At 44.9% G+C, this 22,994-nt stretch overlaps 1 long non-coding RNA gene across 6 annotated transcripts in view; it reads left to right on the top strand.

The window, feature by feature from the left end:
• LOC122376308 overlaps positions 1–22,611 on the top strand; it is a 31,940-nt gene extending 9,329 nt beyond the window's left edge. For 5 of the 6 annotated variants that reach the window (XR_006255602.1, XR_006255601.1, XR_006255605.1 and 2 more), the window contains exon 4: positions 21,272–22,611. This is a non-coding gene — a long non-coding RNA (uncharacterized LOC122376308). Of the gene's footprint in view, positions 1–1,495; positions 10,337–21,271 lie in introns of all 6 variants that reach the window. The other variant, XR_006255603.1, reaches the window with a different exon arrangement.
• The last annotated feature ends 383 nt before the right edge of the window (positions 22,612–22,994 follow it).

Genomic DNA, 22,994 nt, shown 5'->3' on the forward strand with positions numbered 1-22,994 from the left:
CACCTTGTTTGCGCTCTGATTGCTACTGGGAGGTCCCACTTGTTGTAAACCCCACGCACTGCTTCTTCATCACTTTCTGTACTACCTTACCGAGTTGCAACAGTGAAGCTTCGTATTTGGTGTTTTGGCGTGTCTTTTCCTACTACTTCGCAGTGCCTGATGCTGATGGCCTGTTGAGGTCTTCAGGCTCTACAGTCACTCCAGTTGGGATGCTTGACTTTGCTTCCGTTTTCTTTCTTTTTCTAGTTTTTTTTTTTTAATCTTGCAAAAGTGTACTGACTGACTCGTCCAGCACAGACGTGGCCTCTTTCACACCGATTCCAAGCACACGCTGCAGAACTTTGATTGGATCTTGGGAAAGTATTCCAGTTGTTCTGAAGACTGGGTTTCCCCTGACATCTGATTCTGGACAGACAGCTTGCTCTCCAGTGAAGGCAGTACTGCTATTGGGATGCTGGTCTTTGTACTGGCCTACGTCATGCAGTCTTCCATCATCTTGTGCCACACTCGCTTGGCTGAGTAACCATTGACATCCAGTGGGTGCTGTAGATGTATGGTGTATTGCACGAGAGTGACAAAGATGATGTCCTTGCTAATTTCCATTGGAATGCTGATGTGAAATGCCAGGTTGACCCCTATAAGGAACTTTTTTCTGATTGTCCTCTTCACGTTGGCTCTCACATGTTAATCTGCATCTTTTCTTCTAACAGGCGTTTGCTTAGAGTTTTTTGTTTGTCGTCATGATTTGTCTTTAATGAACTACATAGGTCGAGCATTCAACTTCAAATGCCACACATTATTTATGTTGAAATTTTTATGGGCGCAAAATGACCACAGCAGTCGTCGTAAATCCCTGATAAACAAACATATTAGATTAAATGCATGGTCGAACGTTATACTATATTTGCCGTATATTGAATAATACAAATCCTTGTTACACACTGTGTTGTATTCATAATATTCATATTCATTCACAAATACAAAAGAACGTTGCATACGTCGCATATGTTAATTGCATTGTCAAACGTTATACTAATTGTGTATGCCGCACGACGCGCATTGGTTGTATTCCTAAGATTTATATCTATTCAAAAGTACAAAGGAAACAACGGCCGCCATCCTGGTTGCTGAGACGACAAACACCAAAGCATAATAAACCGCAAAAAAGTAGATACTCCAGAAGTGAAAAATTTCTAAATTCATGCCATTGGGAATTCTCATGGTCGGCGTCTAGGTTCTGCTGTGCCCAAAAGTCGCCACTAAATTGGGTAACTGTCTATGAGTTGCTTGCTAGACGGCAGTTGCTGCATAGCTGGTCCTGGCCGTAGCTTAGAGAAGAACGCTCTCTGGCTCCGGAAGCAAGCGGTGACGGTTTTCATTCTCGTTACCTTCGGCTCCAACTGCTCACTTTCGAGCTATTCGACGACACGCTAAAACCCGCACAAAGATATTGTCGTAGATAAGTATGAGCATCATCACGTTGTCTCTTCCACAGCAAAGAGACCGTCATGGTGAACCCTATACAAGGCCTTACAAACGACAACGGGCGTCATTCTGGTCGCCGAGACGACGGGTCTGCGAACATAATAAAACGTACGTAAGGAAGGAGATGCTCCAGAAATGAAAGGTTTCGAATTTTATGTTATATGCTATTGGGGATTGATTCCCATGGACGGCGTATTGATTCCGCTGTGCCAAAAAGTCGCCACCAAATTTGGTTACTATATATGAGTTATTTGCTAATTTGCTCTTACTTTCACATGACACTACACCGTTTTGTCACACTACACCGTTTTGGAGAGCCTTTGTGACACTACACAAAGGCTCTCCATTGGACAGGGACCAGTGATGATCCCAAACAGAACATTTGTGTAGTCTCACAGAACGCACGCACGTAACTGCTCCACCATTATTGGTGATGAATGAACGCTCTCTGGCTTCGAAAGCAAGTGATGACGTCTTTCATTCTCGTTTCCTTTGTCTCCAACTGCCTCACCATTGGAAATTCGACGATACAGTAACAGCCGACAAATATGGTCATGGTTTAGTGTATCAGACTTTTGCCCATCCCAAAGGCTAGTTATTAAGTATTTATAATAACCCCCGTATTTTACCGTCTGATGAAATCAACAATAAGTGTTTTTATGCTTATGTATGGAAAAAATCGCCTCTGAACTGCTTGGTGGAACTTTTTGCGCTGCATTTTACGTTTGTATTTCCGCGCAGGTCTATAATATATTAACACCTCGGCCGTTACTTTGTGTACCCAATCCATCTAGTAAGTGAAAATAGAATAGTCATATGAGAATGGCCGAGTCGGCAAGGGGCCATACTCAGATGAATGGCATATTACTGATGACGCCATGGGAACCGTGTTGCGTCACATCCTACGTGCTTCTGGACGCCGGTAACGTCTACCGTTTAAACATGGCATGTCAAAGTCATCAAATTACAATGTGCTTTTAGAATCAGAGACCTATTAGAAACTAGTTTTCGGCCAACCGAGCTCGTATATTCGGATCCAGAACGGTATTTTTACGGGGTCTTATAGATGACGACTCGACTCTCATCCCTAACGTTTTTGAATTTCTCAACTACGTTTGTTTTTCGGTCGTCTTCTCGACGAACTCATAGGGCTGGTAGTCTGCAGTTTTATCTCATTGTTTCCGCGACCTTTTATCTTCTACATTCACGCTTCTGATACACTGAACATTGTACCATGTGTCATACGGTCCAAAGCCTTCCCAGTTCACCTTGTTTGCGCTCCGATTGCTACTGGGATGTCCCACTTGTTGTAAACCCCACGCACTGCTTCTTCATCACTTTCTGTACTACCTTGCCGAGTTGCAACAGTGAAGCTTCGTATTTGGTGTTTTGGCGTGTCTTTTCCTACTACTTCGCAGTGCCTGATGCTGATGACCTGTTGAGGTCTTCAGGCTCTAATAGCGATTTCATCTTATTTTCGCTTTATCCACGTTTACCTACAAATGCCAAAAGCGTAGGTACTAAATGTACCGCACACGCACATTGACCATTGTGAAGCGTTGCTCGACTCTGTGTCGTATTGATTGTGCGAGTCGGTTTCAGTAACGGGATTTGACTGCAGCACGTAACATACTTTTGTATTTCCGCGCAGGTTTTCTCACTTGTTTCGTGACTCGGGCGAGACACGGGATGAAATCAGTTTATCCCCGTCGCTCCATGCACCGGTGGCACACGGTATTTTGTGACTGTATGCGCCGTCCTAGAATTCGACCTGGATGGCACATTGACTCCAGCCATGCTATGTGAGTGATCGTTACGTCGTCAATCTATAACTTTTCATAACACATCGAACAAGCTACCGCTAAAGTGGTTTTAGAAGTGAACAGTGGACAATGAAACAGCACTTATATATGTTTTCAAGTATCAAAACACAAAGGCTCTGCATTGGACAGGGACCAGTGATGATCCCAAACAGAACATTTGTGAAGGCTCACAGAACGCACGTCCAGAATTGCTCCACAATTTTGTCATCATTTTTCATCACGCTTCTGATATACTGAACATTGTACCATGTGTCATACGATTCAAAGCCTTCGCAGTTCACCTTGTTTGCTCTGATTGCTACTGGGAGGTCCCACTTGTGAACCCCACGCACTGCTTCTTTATCACTTTCTGTACTACCTTACCGAGTTGCAACAGTGAAGCTTCGTATTTGGTGTTTTGGCGTGGCTTTTCCCACTTTGTTTTGCAGTGCCTGATGCTCATGACCTGTTGAGGTCTTCAGGCTCGAATAGCGATTTCATCTTATTTTCGCTTTATCCACGTTTACCTGCAAATGCCAAAAGCGTACTAAATGTACCGCACACGCACATTGGCCATTGCGAAGCGTTGCTCGACTCTGTGTCGTATTCATTGTGCGAGTCGGTTTCAGTAACGGGTTTTGACTGCAGCACATAATATTCTTTTGTAGTTCCGCGCAGGTTTTCACACTTGTTTCGTGACTCGGGCGAGACACGGGATGAAATCTGTTTATCCCCGTCGCTCCATCCACCGGTGACACACGATAATCTTGTGACTGTGTGCGCCGTCCTAGAATTCGATCTGGATGGCACATTGACTCCAGCCATGATATGTGAGTGATCGTGCTACCGCTAAAGTGGTTTTGTAAGTAAACAGAGGACAATGAAACAGCACTTTAAAATGTTTTCAACTATCAAAACATAAAGGTTCTCCATTGCACAGGGACCAGTGATGATCCCGAACAGAACATTAGTGAAGGCTCACAGAACGCACGTCCAGAACTGCTCCATAATTTTGTCATCATTTTTCGTCACGCTTCTGATACACTGAACATTGTACCATGTGTCATACGATCCAAAGCCTTCCCAGTTCACCTTGTTTGCGCTCTGATTGCTACTGGGAGGTCCCACTTGTTGTAAACCCCACGCACTGCTTCTTCATCACTTTCTGTACTACCTTACCGAGTTGCAACAGTGAAGCTTCGTATTTGGTGTTTTGGCGTTGCTTTGTCTTTCTTTGCAGTGCCTGATGCTCATGACCTGTTGAGGTCTTCAGGCTCTACAGTCACTCCAGTTGGGATGCTTGACTTTGCTTCCGTTTTCTTTCTTTTTCTAGTTTTTTTTTAATCTTGCAAAAGTGTACTGACTGACTCGTCCAGCACAGACGTGGCCTCTTTCACACCGATTCCAAGCACACGCTGCAGAACTTTGATTGGATCTTGGGAAAGTATTCCAGTTGTTCTGAAGACTGGGTTTCCCCTGACATCTGATTCTGGACAGACAGCTTGCTCTCCAGTGAAGGCAGTACTGCTATTGGGATGCTGGTCTTTGTACTGGCCTACGTCATGCAGTCTTCCATCATCTTGTGCCACACTCGCTTGGCTGAGTAACCATTGACATCCAGTGGGTGCTGTAGATGTATGGTGTATTGCACGAGAGTGACAAAGATGATGTCCTTGCTAATTTCCATTGGAATGCTGATGTGAAATGCCAGGTTGACCCCTATAAGGAACTTTTTTCTGATTGTCCTCTTCACGTTGGCTCTCACATGTTAATCTGCATCTTTTCTTCTAACAGGCGTTTGCTTAGAGTTTTTTGTTTGTCGTCATGATTTGTCTTTAATGAACTACATAGGTCGAGCATTCAACTTCAAATGCCACACATTATTTATGTTGAAATTTTTATGGGCGCAAAATGACCACAGCAGTCGTCGTAAATCCCTGATAAACAAACATATTAGATTAAATGCATGGTCGAACGTTATACTATATTTGCCGTATATTGAATAATACAAATCCTTGTTACACACTGTGTTGTATTCATAATATTCATATTCATTCACAAATACAAAAGAACGTTGCATACGTCGCATATGTTAATTGCATTGTCAAACGTTATACTAATTGTGTATGCCGCACGACGCGCATTGGTTGTATTCCTAAGATTTATATCTATTCAAAAGTACAAAGGAAACAACGGCCGCCATCCTGGTTGCTGAGACGACAAACACCAAAGCATAATAAACCGCAAAAAAGTAGATACTCCAGAAGTGAAAAATTTCGAAATTCATGCCATTGGGAATTCTCATGGTCGGCGTCTAGGTTCTGCTGTGCCCAAAAGTCGCCACTAAATTGGGTAACTGTCTATGAGTTGCTTGCTAGACGGCAGTTGCTGCATAGCTGGTCCTGGCCGTAGCTTAGAGAAGAACGCTCTCTGGCTCCGGAAGCAAGCGGTGACGGTTTTCATTCTCGTTACCTTCGGCTCCAACTGCTCACTTTCGAGCTATTCGACGACACGCTAAAACCCGCACAAAGATATTGTCGTAGATAAGTATGAGCATCATCACGTTGTCTCTTCCACAGCAAAGAGACCGTCATGGTGAACCCTATACAAGGCCTTACAAACGACAACGGGCGTCATTCTGGTCGCCGAGACGACGGGTCTGCGAACATAATAAAACGTACGTAAGGAAGGAGATGCTCCAGAAATGAAAGGTTTCGAATTTTATGTTATATGCTATTGGGGATTGATTCCCATGGACGGCGTATTGATTCCGCTGTGCCAAAAAGTCGCCACCAAATTTGGTTACTATATATGAGTTATTTGCTAATTTGCTCTTACTTTCACATGACACTACACCGTTTTGTCACATTACACCGTTTTGGAGAGCCTTTGTGACACTACACAAAGGCTCTCCATTGGACAGGGACCAGTGATGATCCCAAACAGAACATTTGTGTAGTCTCACAGAACGCACGCACGTAACTGCTCCACCATTATTGGTGATGAATGAACGCTCTCTGGCTTCGAAAGCAAGTGATGACGTCTTTCATTCTCGTTTCCTTTGTCTCCAACTGCCTCACCATTGGAAATTCGACGATACAGTAACAGCCGACAAATATGGTCATGGTTTAGTGTATCAGACTTTTGCCCATCCCAAAGGCTAGTTATTAAGTATTTATAATAACCCCCGTATTTTACCGTCTGATGAAATCAACAATAAGTGTTTTTATGCTTATGTATGGAAAAAATCGCCTCTGAACTGCTTGGTGGAACTTTTTGCGCTGCATTTTACGTTTGTATTTCCGCGCAGGTCTATAATATATTAACACCTCGGCCGTTACTTTGTGTACCCAATCCATCTAGTAAGTGAAAATAGAATAGTCATATGAGAATGGCCGAGTCGGCAAGGGGCCATACTCAGATGAATGGCATATTACTGATGACGCCATGGGAACCGTGTTGCGTCACATCCTACGTGCTTCTGGACGCCAGTAACGTCTACCGTTTAAACATGGCATGTCAAAGTCATCAAATTACAATGTGCTTTTAGAATCAGAGACCTATTAGAAACTAGTTTTCGGCCAACCGAGCTCGTATATTCGGATCCAGAACGGTATTTTTACGGGGTCTTATAGATGACGACTCGACTCTCATCCCTAACGTTTTTGAATTTCTCAACTACGTTTGTTTTTCGGTCGTCTTCTCGACGAACTCATAGGGCTGGTAGTCTGCAGTTTTATCTCATTGTTTCCGCGACCTTTTATCTTCTACATTCACGCTTCTGATACACTGAACATTGTACCATGTGTCATACGGTCCAAAGCCTTCCCAGTTCACCTTGTTTGCGCTCCGATTGCTACTGGGATGTCCCACTTGTTGTAAACCCCACGCACTGCTTCTTCATCACTTTCTGTACTACCTTGCCGAGTTGCAACAGTGAAGCTTCGTATTTGGTGTTTTGGCGTGTCTTTTCCTACTACTTCGCAGTGCCTGATGCTGATGACCTGTTGAGGTCTTCAGGCTCTAATAGCGATTTCATCTTATTTTCGCTTTATCCACGTTTACCTACAAATGCCAAAAGCGTAGGTACTAAATGTACCGCACACGCACATTGACCATTGTGAAGCGTTGCTCGACTCTGTGTCGTATTGATTGTGCGAGTCGGTTTCAGTAACGGGATTTGACTGCAGCACGTAACATACTTTTGTATTTCCGCGCAGGTTTTCTCACTTGTTTCGTGACTCGGGCGAGACACGGGATGAAATCAGTTTATCCCCGTCGCTCCATGCACCGGTGGCACACGGTATTTTGTGACTGTATGCGCCGTCCTAGAATTCGACCTGGATGGCACATTGACTCCAGCCATGCTATGTGAGTGATCGTTACGTCGTCAATCTATAACTTTTCATAACACATCGAACAAGCTACCGCTAAAGTGGTTTTAGAAGTGAACAGTGGACAATGAAACAGCACTTATATATGTTTTCAAGTATCAAAACACAAAGGCTCTGCATTGGACAGGGACCAGTGATGATCCCAAACAGAACATTTGTGAAGGCTCACAGAACGCACGTCCAGAATTGCTCCACAATTTTGTCATCATTTTTCATCACGCTTCTGATATACTGAACATTGTACCATGTGTCATACGATTCAAAGCCTTCGCAGTTCACCTTGTTTGCTCTGATTGCTACTGGGAGGTCCCACTTGTGAACCCCACGCACTGCTTCTTTATCACTTTCTGTACTACCTTACCGAGTTGCAACAGTGAAGCTTCGTATTTGGTGTTTTGGCGTGGCTTTTCCCACTTTGTTTTGCAGTGCCTGATGCTCATGACCTGTTGAGGTCTTCAGGCTCGAATAGCGATTTCATCTTATTTTCGCTTTATCCACGTTTACCTGCAAATGCCAAAAGCGTACTAAATGTACCGCACACGCACATTGGCCATTGCGAAGCGTTGCTCGACTCTGTGTCGTATTCATTGTGCGAGTCGGTTTCAGTAACGGGTTTTGACTGCAGCACATAATATTCTTTTGTAGTTCCGCGCAGGTTTTCACACTTGTTTCGTGACTCGGGCGAGACACGGGATGAAATCTGTTTATCCCCGTCGCTCCATCCACCGGTGACACACGATAATCTTGTGACTGTGTGCGCCGTCCTAGAATTCGATCTGGATGGCACATTGACTCCAGCCATGATATGTGAGTGATCGTGCTACCGCTAAAGTGGTTTTGTAAGTAAACAGAGGACAATGAAACAGCACTTTAAAATGTTTTCAACTATCAAAACATAAAGGTTCTCCATTGCACAGGGACCAGTGATGATCCCGAACAGAACATTAGTGAAGGCTCACAGAACGCACGTCCAGAACTGCTCCATAATTTTGTCATCATTTTTCGTCACGCTTCTGATACACTGAACATTGTACCATGTGTCATACGATCCAAAGCCTTCCCAGTTCACCTTGTTTGCGCTCTGATTGCTACTGGGAGGTCCCACTTGTTGTAAACCCCACGCACTGCTTCTTCATCACTTTCTGTACTACCTTACCGAGTTGCAACAGTGAAGCTTCGTATTTGGTGTTTTGGCGTTGCTTTGTCTTTCTTTGCAGTGCCTGATGCTCATGACCTGTTGAGGTCTTCAGGCTCTACAGTCACTCCAGTTGGGATGCTTGACTTTGCTTCCGTTTTCTTTCTTTTTCTAGTTTTTTTTTTTAATCTTGCAAAAGTGTACTGACTGACTCGTCCAGCACAGACGTGGCCTCTTTCACACCGATTCCAAGCACACGCTGCAGAACTTTGATTGGATCTTGGGAAAGTATTCCAGTTGTTCTGAAGACTGGGTTTCCCCTGACATCTGATTCTGGACAGACAGCTTGCTCTCCAGTGAAGGCAGTACTGCTATTGGGATGCTGGTCTTTGTACTGGCCTACGTCATGCAGTCTTCCATCATCTTGTGCCACACTCGCTTGGCTGAGTAACCATTGACATCCAGTGGGTGCTGTAGATGTATGGTGTATTGCACGAGAGTGACAAAGATGATGTCCTTGCTAATTTCCATTGGAATGCTGATGTGAAATGCCAGGTTGACCCCTATAAGGAACTTTTTTCTGATTGTCCTCTTCACGTTGGCTCTCACATGTTAATCTGCATCTTTTCTTCTAACAGGCGTTTGCTTAGAGATTTTTGTTCGTCGTCATGATTTGTCTTTAATGAACTACATAGGTCGAGCATTCAACTTCAAATGCCACACATTATTTATGTTGAAATTTTTATGGGCGCAAAATGACCACAGCAGTCGTCGTAAATCCCTGATAAACAAACATATTAGATTAAATGCATGGTCGAACGTTATACTATATTTGCCGTATGTTGAATAATACAAATCCTTGTTACACACTGTGTTGTATTCATAATATTCATATTCATTCACAAATACAAAAGAACGTTGCATACGTCGCATATGTTAATTGCATTGTCAAACGTTATACTAATTGTGTATGCCGCACGACGCGCATTGGTTGTATTCCTAAGATTTATATCTATTCAAAAGTACAAAGGAAACAACGGCCGCCATTCTGGTTGCTGAGACGACAAACTCCAAAGCATAATAAACCGCAAAAAGTAGATACTCCAGAAGTGAAAAATTTCGAAATTCATGCCATTGGGAATTCTCATGGTCGGCGTCTAGGTTCTGCTGTGCCCAAAAGTCGCCACTAAATTGGGTAACTGTCTATGAGTTGCTTGCTAGACGGCAGTTGCTGCATAGCTGGTCCTGGCCGTAGCTTAGAGAAGAACGCTCTCTGGCTCCGGAAGCAAGCGATGACGGTTTTCATTCTCGTTACCTTCGGCTCCAACTGCTCACTTTCGAGCTATTCGACGACACGCTAAAACCCGCACAAAGATATTGTCGAAGATAAGTATGAGCATCATCACGTTGTCTCTTCCACAGCAAAGAGACCGTCATGGTGAACCCTATACAAGGCCTTACAAACGACAACGGGCGTCATTCTGGTCGCCGAGACGACGGGTCTGCGAACATAATAAAACGTACGTCGTAAGGAAGGAAGTACGTAAGGAAGGAGATGCTCCAGAAATGAAAGGTTTCGAATTTTATGCTATATGCTATTGGGGATTGATTCCCATGGACGGCGTATTGATTCCGCTGTGCCAAAAAGTCGCCACCAAATTTGGTTACTATATATGAGTTATTTGCTAATTTGCTCTTACTTTCACATGACACTACACCGTTTTGTCACACTACACCGTTTTGGAGAGCCTTTGTGACACTACACAAAGGCTCTCCATTGGACAGGGACCAGTGATGATCCCAAACAGAACATTTGTGTAGTCTCACAGAACGCACGCACGTAACTGCTCCACCATTATTGGTGATGAATGAACGCTCTCTGGCTTCGAAAGCAAGTGATGACGTCTTTCATTCTCGTTTCCTTTGTCTCCAACTGCCTCACCATTGGAAATTCGACGATACAGTAACAGCCGACAAATATGGTCATGGTTTAGTGTATCAGACTTTTGCCCATCCCAAAGGCTAGTTATTAAGTATTTATAATAACCCCCGTATTTTACCGTCTGATGAAATCAACAATAAGTGTTTTTATGCTTATGTATGGAAAAAATCGCCTCTGAACTGCTTGGTGGAACTTTTTGCGCTGCATTTTACGTTTGTATTTCCGCGCAGGTTTATAATATATTAACACCTCGGCCGTTACTTTGTGTACCCAATCCATCTAGTAAGTGAAAATAGAATAGTCATATGAGAATGGCCGAGTCGGCAAGGGGCCATACTCAGATGAATGGCATATTACTGATGACGCCATGGGAACCGTGTTGCGTCACATCCTACGTGCTTCTGGACGCCGGTAACGTCTACCGTTTAAACATGACATGTCAAAGTCATCAAATTACAATGTGCTTTTAGAATCAGAGACCTATTAGAAACTAGTTTTCGGCCAACCGAGCTCGTATATTCGGATCCAGAACGGTATCTTTACGGGGTCTTATAGATGACGACTCGACTCTCATCCCTAACGTTTTTGAATTTCTCAACTACGTTCGTTTTTCGGTCGTCTTCTCGACGAACTCATAGGGCTGGTAGTCTGCAGTTTTATCTCATTGTTTCCGCGACCTTTTATCTTCTACATTCACGCTTCTGATACACTGAACATTGTACCATGTGTCATACGGTCCAAAGCCTTCCCAGTTCACCTTGTTTGCGCTCCGATTGCTACTGGGATGTCCCACTTGTTGTAAACCCCACGCACTGCTTCTTCATCACTTTCTGTACTACCTTGCCGAGTTGCAACAGTGAAGTTGCTGTGTCGTTGCTGTGACGTACCTTATTGGTCACAATGGGGAAAAACGTCAGATTTACCTAAACAATCTGAAGCGACGTGGGTTTCCTGCTCCATCGCGTAGCGGACAGTTACGCTACACCTTTCACTTATGGCTCCGTTTCAAGGACATGGTAAAAAAAAATATGGGCCAACAGTGGCCGCCGTTCTAGAGGACGAGGAACTCTTCCACGAGACACTCCGCCTTGTAGATCGCTTCTACTCAAAACATCCACGTCGGGCGGAGGAGTAAGGTCTGCAGCCTCACCGGGGTCCGCAGACTTGGGAGGACCGGCATAATCTCCTCCAGCTGCACTACTACGGTAAGGGCTGGTATAAATTTTACCGTTCCTCTACCCTCCGTGAGATATTTATATCGAGACACGGCGCTGATCGCTGGGCCGAGTTTCAAGCTGACCCTTGGTCGGAGACACTCTCAGACGAGCATTTCGAACTTTTGCCTCGAGATGTTCATCATAAGCTACGGCAACACCGTTTCAGATACATTCACCTGATTGACGTCTTTGCCGGACCACAGTGTCACGAAGATCGCGGTAACGCCACTCGCGTTCAGTACAACGTAATGTTCGTCACTCGTTCCGCCACGTCAGGTAAGCGTCAACAGCGCAGGCCGGTGGCACAGGCGCCGCCTCAGCGCACTGCAGCCCATGTCACTGCAGATGTCAGTGCTCTCGCATCGTTCTATCTCCGTTCGTGTATCGATTGCGGCACACTGCGTGTTATCGATGCTAGAGCTGCGTCCAAGTATCCGCTCGGTCATTACACCTACGCCGGCTGTCAGCACCGAGTTCGTTTCACTTGTGACCGGCTGGTCGGCATCACGTGTGACACTCCTCCAGACTTTGTCACCTGCACGGCGGAAAGACAAGCCGTCCACCTGGGTGGCCATGGGCTCTCGGACGGCGGGAGACGCGTTAATGCCACCGGCAATGCAGCTTCGCTCATTACGTGTGCTGGACGCGTCTGATTGTACAGAGGAGACTGAGGTTCTGGCTAGCTATCATTACCGTGGTGATGACAGAGCTGCTGAATGGACTGCAGAGCTGCTGAATGGACTGGTCGTCGTGCCGCACTAACCCGAACGACAAACAGTGGCGTCGTCACACTTGGCACGCAGGCGAAGCGCGGACGCTTCCGTCTTATTTCTAGCAGTCAGTTCACAGCCGGCCGTTTCACCGTGGACAGTCCGCGCGAGGCAAAATGCTGCCAGGCGTGGCACGATCCACTCGACACGGATTCTGAAGATCCGTCGTCCGAGCTTGAGTTCTCCAACTTACAGGTACTACGTGACATCCATGCCTTGTACAATTCGCTTCGCCGTGTGCGTTGCGTCAAGTGTAACCAGCAGACGCCCGGATTGCCGTATCCAGGCTATCAGATCCAGGTGCCTGAGCATGGCCGTTTGGTTAATTTGCCGCCGGACAGCGTTGTTTCTGGCGTCGTATCGCGCTCGTCGCTGCTGCGTGAGGGCGGGCGTTGTACGGTGACGCTAGACCCCGAATTCAGGGGGTGCCAATGGCACAGTTTTCACTGACCGAGACGTCATGGGCGTTTGTACAGCACGTTCATCAGCATATGAGGTTGACGCCAACAACAACATTGTACCTCGGCCACTGGTGTCGGACATAAATCAATTACGTCCCGATCCGAATGACGTCGGCGACTTTGTTCACCATTGTCAACGCTTATGATAGCTAAATATCATTTTGCTTGGTGTACATTCACGTCTCGTTTCCTTGCTCCATTTGTACCTCACCGGTCTTCCGTCCCTACAGGCCTCGGCTGCAGCACAAGCCACATTCATCGGCCCAATCATCAGTTATTCATCCTGCAAGTTTTAAGTCACCTCGTTGCGACCCGGACATCGTCATCTTTCAACGACTTCAACTGATTATTTCATTCATCATCGTCGATCAGACTCATCATGTAAAGACACTTCCATAATGCTAGCCGCCATCTACGTTTGTGCAGGAAGCAAATATCAGGTTTGTTATTAGCTGCGGGCTACTCAGTACCGACTGAACTAGGGGAGAGCGGGGTCAAATGTAACACGGGGCAATTGTAACAGTGTTAATAATTCATAAACTTACCAATAGAATGAGATGATGTTAAGACCGAAAATGCGTTATTCTATACTGCCTTTCCCAACAGAGTTTGAGGCGAAAGTGCCTGGTATGTCGATGGCTGTGCACAGTAATGTGTTTTTGAGAGCATTTTGTAAATTTTTATACCGTTATATTTAATTAGCTCACTCCCGCCATTGAAAAGATATCGACTTCAGACTTTGTGTAAGCGTAAGTAGGCTTGTTGTCGATAAATTGAAAGCATTAAATGCTATACATGCAACATCTTTTTTGCGCCAGTTTCGTCTAAAATATATCAAGTCGCGACGGGGACAATTGTAACATTTTTGCACGGGTCAAATGTAACAGGTTATAGGTCAGTGGCCATTATGTCAAAGTCGTCAAATTTTCAAGGAAGATGAAACATTGCTAGAATTAGGAGAACTGTAAGTTGTATCAATCGGCAGCTTTTTACGCGATTTATTTGCGAAAAACCGAGGGAGAGGAGGTCCATCCAACCCCTGCATAAGAGCGAGGTTTTTGCATTGCAATATTGCATCAGTTGATGTATCGCAATGACACCGCGTCCTCACCTCACATCTATTGTGCACACTTGATCACGAACGCCAGTTGTTATACGCAGATTCACATGGTGAAGTTTTACTCCGTTGGCGTTTTCTTTCCATTCTTGTAGTCGATCAAGAGCGATTACAGTTACACATGCGGCCTTACACATGCGTCCTTTAATGTTAGCTGATTGATATGTTGGACACATTGGTTCCTTTGACTACAAGTAGTTCTGCATTGGTAATGCTTCACTTGATTTCTACCCAAATATCATTTCTAGTTTTGTCTTAGCTTGCAGCTGTATGGCATGAGCATACACGGTACTGCGCATCTTTATCGTGACATTTCTGTAGTTTCGTCGCTTTCTTCGATGATTTGGACCATGAGCTCAGTTCCAGATGCGTCCAGCAGCCACCGACATTTCTACACATTCCTAATCTCGCCTCTTATCCACATACCAAAATGATTTGAACATTTCACACGTTTAGAGGTGAACAGATATCATCGATCACATTATATTTTCATGTAAAGCACAATCCAGTCTGTGAAAAAAAACCATTTGGAGCAATAGTCATGCCTTAGACAGTATATTAGTTGCAATAGATGTTACGTTGTGCAGCGGGCAGGCCGGTGCACGAAATGACGAATGTGGACTGCGTGTGAAAAACTGCCTAGGTGTGGAGTGGCTGGTTTGTCTTCCGTTACATAGTAACGGGCTCTTGACGTAGTCTTTTGTTAGTAACACCAATCATCTTTCGAACTTTAATTAACGTAATTGAAATTTGGCTATCACATTTGGAGCCAACTTATTTGCTAATTGCGTCAAGGGCGGGCAGCGCGGTGCGTGGATGCCTTTTGGTAAAGCTCACGTCCTGATATACAATCCTGTCCTTACCAAGCGTGCATCCATGTTTCCTCCATCCGGCTCCTCGTGCCGCTGCCTGGAATATTAGCCTACGGCTAATATACCAAGAGATGGAAAACTCTTCGTCGGTATGGATGCCTCGTGGTTCAGCTCGTGATGTTCAAAACAACTGTCCCGTGTGTCAGGTAGGTCTTTCATTCGCTCATTATACAAAATTATATGATACGATTTTGTTTGAACTTTCAGGACTTGTTGAGGAAAGACCATTGAACATGTTGTTATGCTTCGTTAAGCTGTCAGAATTCGTTTGTTCTTTTTAAGCTCGTTTAAAAAAGAAAATTTTTAACATGGAAAGTCAATGGGAGCGTCTTTGTTGCTTAATAACTTTTTACGTTAAAGATATATTTAAATGAAAAGTTGATAGGTTATACGAATTTTGATGCTCTTTCCAATGATATATAGAACATTGTTGCACGCTGTACCGTTTCTGAGAAATTTAGTAAAAAAGCACGACATTACCGAAATTTGAGCTCAGACCTATATATGGTCTTGGCTTAGACAGTATACGAACAGGTGACAGGGATACCTCCTTTAGAAGGATGCAACAGGAATTTAATGCTAAATATTAGCGGCCGGCCGCCGTGGGGACTTTTTTGAACGACCTATCTCCGCAACCATTGGACCGATACACTTGCGTTTTTTTTGTGTGTGTGTGTGTGTGTGGGGTAGTAACTCGGTAATTACTAAGCCGATTGCGCTGAAACTTGGCATGGATGTAGTCACCTACCAGGCGATCCATTTTCATGTGCCACGGTAGGGGTGCCGCTGCACGTGCGCACGTGCAGGGTGACGCTTCCAGATCTCGTGACCGGCCGGGCCGATTGAGTTCAAATTTGGCACACCGCCAGAGACCGCGTAGTAGGGTGCCTTGCACAAATCAGTTGGGTCCCAGGTTGCACATGCGCACGTGCAGGGTGACGCTTCCAGATCTCAGGAACAGCTGGACCGATTGCACTCAAATTTGGCATACCGCTAGAGACTGGTTAGTAGGGTGCCGTGCACAAGTCAGTTAGTATGTATTTTCCTGTGCCACGGTTGGGGTGCAGCTGCACGTGCGCACGTGTAGGGGTCGCTTCCAGATCTTGAAAACGGCTTGGCCGATTGAGCTCAAATTCGGTACACCGCTAGAGACCGGCGAATAGGGTCCCATGCACAAGTCAATTGGACACAGCTTGCACGTGCGCACGTGCAGGGTGACGCTTCCAGATCTCGAAAATGGGCGGGCCGATTGCACTCAAATTTGGCACACCGCTATAGACCGGCGAATAGGGTACCGTGCACGTCAGTGCGTAGCACACCGACTCCGGTCTGCACGTGCAAGGTTCATCCTCTCGTTTGGCGGTGGGCGTTTTTGCTGCGTTTACAAAGGTGCTTGCTCAAACAACCTGCGGTCCCGCGATGCGGAGCCCAGCATCGCAGATGCTGGTAACCGCAGGTTGTTTGAAAAGACAAACACTATTCGTTAGAATTGTGTTTTTCTATTGAATAACCGCAGGTTGTTTGAAAAGACAAACACTATTCGTTAGAATTGTGTTTTTCTATTGAAAAACAACCGGAGCGGTCCTTCTCCGGGCTATGTTTTGCAAAGTTTGCCGCGAATCAGTACAACTTGATTGGGGCCTAGACGAATCGATCAATCTTCGTAAAAAGTTCAGTGTATGGGCTCCCGCAGGCGATCTACCTGATGGCATCGGTCGCTACTCGCTTAAAACCTCGTGGCACGTGGCACGTGCGATTCCATTTTCCCCATGTTAAGTCTACGGGGTTTTGGACACTTTTTGCGCGATCGCGAATGGCGGGAAAACGAGCCAAGGAAGAGGTGGTTTTCTTCCCAGCATTTTATGGGAAACACGTTCCGGTACACGCCAGCGTGCGCGGTATACACGTCAGAATTTCGTAACGTGTCTTTGCACGAGGTTAAAGTTGAACTTTTTTCGCTTCCCATGTTAAGTCAATGGGCGTTTTTGCAGAGACATTTTCATTCGCTCATTGAACAAAATAATATGATACGATTTTGTTTAAACTTTCAGGACTTGTTGAGAAACGACCATAGAAAATGTTGTTATGCTTCGTTAAGCTCTCAGAATTCGTTTGGTCTTTTTAAGCTCGTTTAAGATTGAAAATTTTTAACATGGAAAGTCAATGGGAGCGTCTTTGGTGCTTAATAACTTTGTACGTTGAAGATCTATTTAAGTGAAAAGTTGATAGGATATACAACTTTTGATGCTCTTTCCAATGATATATAGAGCGTTATTGCACGTTGTGCCGTTTTTGAGAAATTTAGGAAAAAAGCACGACTCTATCGAGATTTGAGCTCAGACCTATATATGGCCTTGGCTCAGACAGTATACGAACAGGTGACGGGGATACCTCCCATTGAAGGATGCGATTTAATGCTAAATATTAGCGGCCGGCCTCCGTGGGGACGTTTTGTACGACTTCTATCTCCGCAACCAGTGGACCGATACACTTGCGGTTTTGTGTGTGGGGTAGCGTATACCCTTCTTACAAGTATTTTACTATGGACGATGCATGCGGGTGACCCCTACTGCACGTGACACGTGTAATACGGAGAGGTGTCAGTTTTGTAATAAGTGCAATAACTCGGTAATTACTGGGCCGATTGCGCTGAAACTTGGCATGGAGGTAGTCACCGACCAGGCGATCCATTTTCATGTGCCACAGTAGGGGTGCCGCTGCACGTGCGCACGTGCAGGGTGACGCTTCCAGATCTCGAGAACGACTGGGTCGATTGAGTTCAAATTTGGTACACCGCTAGAGACCGGTTAGTAGGGTGCCGTGCGGAGGTCAGTAAGGATCAATCTTGCACGTGCGCACGTGCAGGGCGAGGCTTTCAGATCTCAGGAACGGCCGGGCCGATTGAACTCAAATTCGGCACACTTCTAGAGACCGATCAGTAGGGTGCCGTGCGCAAGTCAGTAGAAGTGCAGTGCACGTCAGTTCGTAGCACACCCATTCCGGTCTGCACGTGCAAGGCTCATCCTCTCGTTTGGCGGCGGGCGTTTTTGCGGCGTTACAGAGGTGCTTGCTCAAACAACCTGCGGTCCCGCGATGCGGAGCCCAGCATCGCAGATGCTGGGTAACCGCAGGTTGTTTGAAAAGACAAACACTATTCGTTAGAATTGTGTTTTTCTATTGAAAAACAACCGGAGCGGTCCTTCTCCGGGCTATGTTTGCAAAGTTGGCCTGAGATTGGGGCAACTTGGTCGCAGCCTAGAGTTTTGCGTTTAGGATCGTAAAAATTTCAGGGTATAGACTTTTGCAGGTGATCTACCTGATGGTACCGGTCGCTACTCGCAACAAAAATCATTGCGCGTGCCACGTGCAATTGCATTTTCCCCATGTTAAGTCAACGGGGTTTTGGACACTTTTTGCGCGATCGCCAATGGCGGGAAAACGAGCCAAGAAGGAGGTGGTTTTCTTCCCAGCATTTTATGGCAAACACGTTCTGGTACACGCCAGTGTGCGCCGTATACCCGTCAGAATTCGTTAACTTGAGTTGCACGAGTTTGAAGTTGAACTTTTTTCGCTCCCCATGTTAAGTCAATGGACGTTTTTGCAGAGGCATTTTCATTCGCTCATTGTACAAAATTATATGATACGATTTTGTTTAAACTTTCAGGACTTGTTGAGAAAAGACCATAGAATATGTTGTTATGCTTCGTTAAGCTGTCAGAATTCGTTTGTTCTTTTTGAGCTCGTTTAAAGAAGAATTTTTTTAACATGCAAAGTCAATGGGAGCGTCTTTGCTGCTTTATAACATTTTGCGTTATAGATATATTTAAGTGAAAAGTTGATAGGTTATACAACTTTTGATGCTCTTTCCAATGATATATAGAACGTTATTGCACGTTGTGCCGTTTTCCAGGTGTTGTCCATCTGAACTTGTCAGTCACGTGACCCATTTGACCTTCGGATCCGATTCTGGTAGTCAATTCTGGCGCTTTTGTTACCATAGCGAAATATGTAACGCCGTGTTCACAGTTTTCCTGACGACGAAGGTCCTGCTTAATCTGGCCAATGGCGTTCGAGAACTGCGGCCAAGCCCCGCTGATCTTGAACGTGATTGGTCGGTGGGCGTATAGAATCTCCGTCGTCAGGGAGACTGCGAACACGGGGTAAACCAAGGGGTAAACAATCTGTGCGTGGAATGGGGAGTGGTGAATGCGCAAGGGCGATGATAGGCGCTGATGTCGTCGATTTTTATTTATGCTATTATCCTTATACATTCTGATCATTTTTTATGTTCAGGAGTTTTCTCTGTTGATTTAACATAAAAAGCGGTGTGTTTAACTGTTATTGCCAAGTGCCATATTTATATTGAAATTGGGGTACAATTCAACATTCACTGGTTTTTCTATGGCCTGTTGTGCATCATATTATTGGAATGGTAATGTGAATATAGGTACTCCATACACTGCTACTTTTGGGTATATATAAATGTTTGACCTGATTTTACTTCACTTCACCTTATATTTTTTTGCAGGAACAGTTATCACACCATTATTGTGCAAAAAATAAGGGTGGTTTAACGCGGCACTCTGCCAGCCACTTTTGGCTTCCATAGACATCAACAAGCCTATGCCTCCAACACTACCAGAGGTTGACGCTAGCTCCACGGAATGTGCTGGCAGCTGCTGGCAGCGCGCCCATGAAACACAGCCAGGGGTTTCCTCTGTAAAGTCATTATTGTCTAGGTACATGAGCCTTTAGCAATTGTTAACAGCTATAAAAATTGGAATTAGAAATGTTCAGGTATTATCAGCATCAGCTAAACAGGGAAGAGAATTCGGCTACAGCCCATCTTGCAACGCCTCAATGAAATTTAACGAGAAACTTAAATTGAGGGAGCAGCTACATAACTGAGGTAAAGCCCATAAATCCTTGTGGATTTACCTACATACCTGAGGTAAATCCACAAGGCACCTTGAGTTCAAACTATGAAGTGACTCCAAGCGAAATATAGCAGAAATTGGGACTTAAACGAGCTTAGAAATAATCTGCTTAGTGCTGGATAAGTGTTTTCACTTTACCATATGTTGTTTTTTATTCAAAGTTATTGTATTGTTCATTATTGTAAAAGCCAAGCAACTTTTGCAACATTGAGGATCATACTTTAGCTTTGGAAACAAGACATAGGTATGTAGTTATGCTGATCTTCTTTTCCAGAGTCTTTGATTATCACTTAATTTCATTCACTTTTGATGTAGTGAAAATGTAGAATGAATTCACTGGAATTCACTGGGATTGTATTGTGTATGCAAGTCCAAATATTTCGGCCAATATTGTTTGGCCTTGGTCACTGGACAACTACAATAACCCTATAAGAATAGCTCACATTGCAGCGACATATTTTTGTGTCTTGTGGGGTCTCATATAGCAATAACAAGAGCAGTGACATGCATAGTTTGCTTGTGTTGTCACAACTTTGTACAATATTTCCAGCTTTATGATATGCAGTTATTAGTCACATTGGGCATCACGCATATATTTTTTCCTGCTGGAGGGAAGACACAGGAGGGATCCAGTGACTCATGTTTTTGCTTCTATCGCTTCACCCCTGGGGAATCAGTTCCTACACCCCTTGAGTATAATGGTCACCAAGGGGTGCTGTCCTGACACGTCCACTTTCTGTTGAGAAGGTTAGAACAAACACCATGTGTGTCATTTAGTTGCACATATAATACCTCAATGTTAAGTCTGCATAAAGTCTGAAGTCTGTAGCCACTCTTAATCCTAGGTTGTCGTGACTTTAATCTAGCCTGGGTGGATATTTTGCTGTGCTAAAAGCACGGACTGCGTTACGCCCCAGCACGGCGGCCGGGGCGCCTCCCCTGGAAGAAAACGGCACCGGCCTTTGAACCACCTTATGATATACTAGTATCTAAAGTATTTGTCCATCAGGATCAGTTATCTAATGGCAGTAGACTGTTGTCTTCACATACTTCATATCTATTTTGGCTACTGCATTGTGTTCTGTAAAAAAATATGAAAACGTTTTGGATGTAGTTTTTAGTGGAATGCTTCTTTACAGATCCCGAAAGAAGATAACAGCTTGTTTTCTTCACCGCCACCAGTCTACCTGCTCTCTGCACACTCGGCAGAGCGCGGCAGGGCACCCCACGGAGCTGCACTAGTCACATCCGGGCCCCACGCCGGTCGACGGCCGATGCGCCGCTGGGAGGCCTGCGGCGCGGACGACGGATGCGGCAGTTGGTCAAGACACGGCAGCCTACTCGAGGTGCTTCTCGCCTGGAGGACGCAGGCGAATCGCGTTATCCGAGCTGTGCCTCGTCATGGTGCGATGAGCCTTAATAGACTAATGCATATTCTTCCTTTGGCTGTAATTCATTTGCTGCTGCCCGCTGGGCTAAGGAGTAACTCTGGGCGCCTACTTTGGGCAGACGCTCGTCCAGTGCCGCTCTTCGTTTGCCGCACATATCTTTATTTATTCTTTGTTACAATTCCGTCTTTGGTCATTTTTTTTACCATGGGGGCACTTGAAAGTTTTGTTTTTAAATCTGTGGACATTGAACCTGGAATCGGTTTTATGTCGGATTTCGGTTTTGTTTTTGCACTGTGGAAATATCTCGTTCAATATTTTTAAAGGAAAAGGGCCACCTTTAACATGGGGATTGAAACTGAGATAGCCATCTTGTAGCCCGTGTCCGAAAACCTATTTGTCTACCTCCTTACGGCCGATTTCGGCCTCCATTCGTAGTTATCGGCAATTTTAAAAGAAAATACGCCAGGAATGCGTTCTTATCCCAGGAATGCGTTCTTATCCGACAATACAGCCACCCGCGGCGAGGCTTTGGTTTTTTACCAATCAGCTCCAACCAGCTCAGCTTTAACCAATCAGCTTATCTGACACAATCCGACGAGTCTGTCTTCTGAACGCTGATTGGTTTGAGTGTGACGTCATCGCTATGCCATCATACAGTAGGTGCCGTAGAGAGTATCAACATAGTACCAATATGTTAAATAGTTTTAAATACTTTTTCGCAAATTGTGCACTTCTGGCACCAGTTTTAAAAAGAAAATGAAAAATAATAATGTCAAAATGAAAAACAACGATATCTTCATATTTCACGAAGGTGGCCCTTTTCCTTTAAGATAGGGCGTGCTAAAACTTTTAGTCTCATTACTCCTCTGTGCATCTAAATTCTAAAGTACTATAATGTGCATCTCAAGTGTTTGGTGCTGTACTGTTATTATTTATGGTTAATCCAGTGCTGTACTGTTATTATTTATGGTTAATCCAGTTTTTATTCGATTGAATCGTTGTGTGTAGTGCATGACATCCGCGTACCGCCTGTAGCAGTGTTATATATTTTCATTTATGCTGGAAAATAATAACTTTCTTGTTCATTGGCTTTATTCGATGACAGAGACGTGCCAGATGACTGGGGCGGCGACTTGACTTGGTAGTTGTTAACGTTGCAAACTTCAACCATCAAGCATGATGTGGAAACGTCACATTCCGTTATCAAATCTTCGTACCGTAAATACTGAATAAGATCAATACTAGGCTGGAGCTTGCTAGAAAAACCGTGCACTGACAACGGCGAGTGGTGGACCTGAGTAGCGGCCGGGAGGCAGGGAAGTCAGCCAATTGTCAGATGTCTATTTCTTCACACATCTAGCGGCGCTACCAGGACTCAAGGCAGAGCTGATGACAGCAGTTGCAGAGAAGGTGTCGCAGCAGGTGGCGTCCCATATCAGGCTCATTCCTCGGCTGAAAGGGGAGAGCGTTA

Source organism: Amphibalanus amphitrite, unplaced genomic scaffold (assembly GCF_019059575.1).
Source record: "Amphibalanus amphitrite isolate SeventyFive unplaced genomic scaffold, NRLGWU_Aamphi_draft 002094F_arrow, whole genome shotgun sequence".
Taxonomy (NCBI): Eukaryota; Metazoa; Arthropoda; class Thecostraca; order Balanomorpha; family Balanidae; genus Amphibalanus; species Amphibalanus amphitrite.